Below are 4,203 nucleotides of genomic sequence, written 5' to 3' on the forward strand. Positions count from 1 at the left end.
CGACCAAGGGGTTCATCCATCCGAGGTTTAATCCGGCCACTTCAAAGACTTCTTGTTTGTCTTCCACTTTTACCACTGAAGGTTCCTGGAGAGTTTCTTGGATCAGGCTTCTGTTATTTCCTCCTGGCTTGGTACTTGCTAACTTGGATAGGGCGTCTGCTCTGCTATTTAGGTCCCGAGTTATGTGCGTGACCTCGGTTTCTGCAAAGTGTCCAAGGTGTTCCAGAGTTTTTTCCAAGTATCTCTTCATATTTGGGTCTTTTGCCTGATATTCTCCACTTATTTGGGAGGTCACCACTTGAGAGTCACTGTATATCATTACCTTCGTAGCACCGACTTCTTCTGCCAGCTTCAATCCTGCAATCAAGGCTTCATATTCTCCCTGATTATTTGAAGCTGGGAATTCAAACTTGAGGGAAACCTCTATCTGGGTTCCCCTTTCATCTACCAATATTATGCATGCGCCGCTTCCTGTTTTATTGGAGGATCCATCTACATAGAGTTCCCATGTAGTTGGTTTATCCTCTTGATCCCCTGCATATTCTGCAATGAAGTCGGCGAGGAATTGGGCTTTAATCGCCGTCCGAGTTTCGTACTTCAAGTCGAACTCGGAGAGCACTATTGCCCATTGAACCATTCTTCCTGCAACATCTGTCTTTTGGAGGATTTGCTTCATGGGTTGGTTCGTGCAGACTCTTATTGTGTGAGCTTGAAAGTAAGGCCGTAGCCTTCGAGAAGCTACCACTAAGGAGTAGGCAAATTTCTCTAATTTGTGATACCTTAGCTCAGGGCCCTGTAGAACTTTACTGATGAAATAGATTGGGTGTTGACCGTCCTCGTCTTCTCTTATCAAGGCTGCTGAGACAGCCTTGTCTGCCACGGATAGGTATAGGACGAGGTCTTTTCCGGCTACAAGTCGGGTCAAAATAGGAGGTTGGCTCAAAAACTTTTTGAACTCCTGGAACGCCTCCTCGCATTCGAGAGTCCATTCAAACTGGCGTCCCTTTCTCAATAGGGAGAACAGTGGAAGGGATCTTAGTGCTGATCCTGCCAAAAATCTGGAGAGAGCTGCTAGCCGGCCATTCAGCTGTTGGACCTCTCTCAAACAAGTCGGGCTTTTCATTTCTAGGATAGCTCTACACTTGTCGGGATTGGCTTCGATCCCTCTTTGTGTTAGCATGAATCCTAGAAATTTTCCTGCCTCCACCGCGAAGGCGCACTTTGCAGGATTTAGCCTCATCCCGTGCAACCTTATGGTGTCAAAAACTTGTGAAAGGTCAGACAAGAGGTCGACTTCTTTCTTGGTCTTTACCAGCATATCGTCGACGTACACTTCCATTAAGCTCCCTAGGTGAGGGGCAAACACCTTATTCATCAGCCTCTGATATGTGGCCCCTGCATTTTTCAATCCAAATGGCATGACCACGTAGCAAAAGTTAGCTCTGGGCGTGATGAATGATGTTTTTTCCTGGTCTGGTTTATACATCGGGATTTGGTTATACCCTGAGTAGGCGTCCATGAACGACAAGTATTGATACCCCGAGCTAGAGTCTACTAGGGCGTCAATGCTTGGTAGTGGATAAGGGTCCTTGGGACATGCCTTATTTAAGTCGGTATAGTCGACGCACATTCTCCATTTACCATTTTGTTTTTTGACTAGCATTACATTGGCTAGCCATGTTGGATACTTGACTTCTCTGATGAAACCGGCTTCTAGGAGTGCTTGTACTTGCTCCTCTACTATTAGAGCTCGCTCTGGGCCGAGCTTGCGTCTTCGTTGTTGTACAGGTCGAGATCCCGAGTAGACCGAGAGCTTGTGGGACATGAGTTCTGGATCTATCCCAGGCATGTCGGAGGCCTTCCAGGCGAAGAGATCGGAATTATCTCTTAGGAGCTTAATCAATTCTTGTCTTAGGGTTTCCCCCAGGTTGGTTCCTATGTGAGTATTTTTTCCTTCCTCTTCTCCGACCTGAATCTCCTCGGTTTTTCCTCCGGGTCGTGGTCGCAGCTCTTCTTTAATCCTTGCTCCACCGAGCTCTATTGTGTGAACTTCTTTGTCTTTTCCCCTCAGGTTTAGGCTTTCATTGTAGCATTTCCTTGCCAGCTTCTGATCTCCCCTCACCGTTGCTATCCCCGCTGAGGTCGGGAATTTCATGCAGAGGTGGGGTGTCGATACCACCGCTCCGAGTCGGTTAAGGGTAGCTCTGCCGATTAAAGCATTATAGGCCGACCCCACGTTGATGACTATGAAGTCTATACTCAGAGTTTTTGATTTTTCCCCCTTTCCAAAGGTGGTATGGAGGGGCAAAAATTCTAGTGGCTTTATTGGCGTGTCGCCTAATCCGTACAAGGTGTCGGGGTAGGCTCTTAACTCTTTCTCGTCTAACCCTAATTTGTCGAAAGCGGGCTTAAAGAGGATGTCCGCTGAGCTTCCTTGGTCTACTAGTGTTCTGTGTAGATGGGCATTTGCCAGGATCATGGTAATTACCACTGGGTCGTCGTGCCCAGGGATTATTCCTCGCCCATCTTCCTTTGTGAATGAAATGGTTGGAAGGTCGGAGGACCCCTCTCCGACCTGGTAAACTCTCTTGAGATGTCTTTTACAAGAAGATTTTGTGAGTCCCCCTCCCGCAAACCCTCCTGAGATCATATGGATATGTCTCTCCGGAGTTTGTGGTGGTGGGTCTCTTCTATCCATATCATCTCGCTTTCTTTTTCCATGACTGTCCGACCTTTCTATGAGATATCTGTCAAGCGACCTTCTCTGGCCAGTTTTTCTATCACATTTTTAAGGTCATAACAGTCGTTTGTGGAGTGCCCATATATCTTATGGTACTCACAGTAATCACCGCGGCTCCCCCCTCTTTTATTTTTAATGGGCCTGGGAGGAGGCAGCCTTTCGGTATTGCAAATTTCTCTGTATACATCCACTACAGGAACTTTCAGTGGAGTATAAGAGTGATATTTTCTTGGCCTATCGAGGCCGAGTTCTTCCTTCTTCTTAGCTTCCCTCTCCCTCTCTTTCGTTGAGGGAGGGTGACCAGGTCGCCAACTCGGGTCTCTTAGCCTAGCATTTTCTTCCATATTGATGTACTTTTCAGCTCTTTCCTGTACATCACTTAAAGAGGCGGGGTGTCTTTTTGATATGGACTGTGAGAAGGGACCTTCTCTAAGACCATTGACTAGCCCCATGATGACTGCTTCGGTGGGCAGGTCTTGAATCTCCAAACATGCTTTGTTGAACCTTTCCATATAGGCCCGTAAGGACTCCCCGACCTCCTGTTTTATTCCCAGGAGACTTGGTGCATGTTTTACTTTGTCTTTCTGGATGGAGAACCTCATCAAGAACTTTCTTGAGAGGTTTTCAAAACTGGTAATTGACCTCGGAGGGAGGCTGTCGAACCACTTCATCGCTGCTTTTGACAAGGTTGTCGGAAAAGCTTTGCATCGCGTAGCGTCAGAATCGTCAGCCAGATACATCCGACTTTTAAAGTTGCTCAGATGATGCTTTGGATCAGTGGTTCCGTCGTAGAGGTCCATATCGGGGCTTCTAAAGTTTCTCGGAACTTTTGCCCTCATTATGTCCTCGCTAAAAGGATCTTTCTCCCCTAAGGGCGAATCTTCTCTACCGTCGTGGGAGTTCTGACCTTTGAGGGAGGATTCTAACTTTAAGAGTTTTCTTTCTAACTCTTTTCGTCGCTCCATCTCCTCTTTTAGGTTCTTTTCGGTTTCCTTTTGTCGTTCCCGTTCCTGTTCTAGCTGCTCGAGGCGACTGTGGACTAATCCCATGAGCTCAATTGCGTGGGATGGTCCTTCTTTTTCTGATTCGCGCCCCTCCGAGGAATTTACCTTCGGGTTTTTGATTCCGGAGGTGCCTTCCCTGTGTTGATCATTGGCTTCCTGGTGAAGGGTCTGGTCTGCCTCATTGTTTCCAGTGTTCAGATTCTCTTGTTCAGAATCTGTCTCCACATGACCCTCTTCAGGGGATCTATCCGCCATCACTGGTTGATCTCTCGGGTCCCCGGCAACGGCGCCAATGTTACGGTGGGTAACCGGAGATTAATGGGCTGGATGGCGTTGGTTAGCCCAAACGTATGAAGGAGGTGGCTTTCGAGTGGATCTGTTACTCGGTGTTCCTCCGTCCGACTTGTACGTGTGAAAGAATGGGGGGTGGTACCTGCAAAGACACTCTGATGCCTAAGT

The sequence above is a fragment of the Arachis ipaensis genome, chromosome B8, assembly GCF_059453495.1.
Source record: "Arachis ipaensis isolate K30076 ecotype BB chromosome B8, ASM5945349v1, whole genome shotgun sequence".
In the NCBI taxonomy this organism is placed as follows: Eukaryota; Viridiplantae; Streptophyta; class Magnoliopsida; order Fabales; family Fabaceae; genus Arachis; species Arachis ipaensis.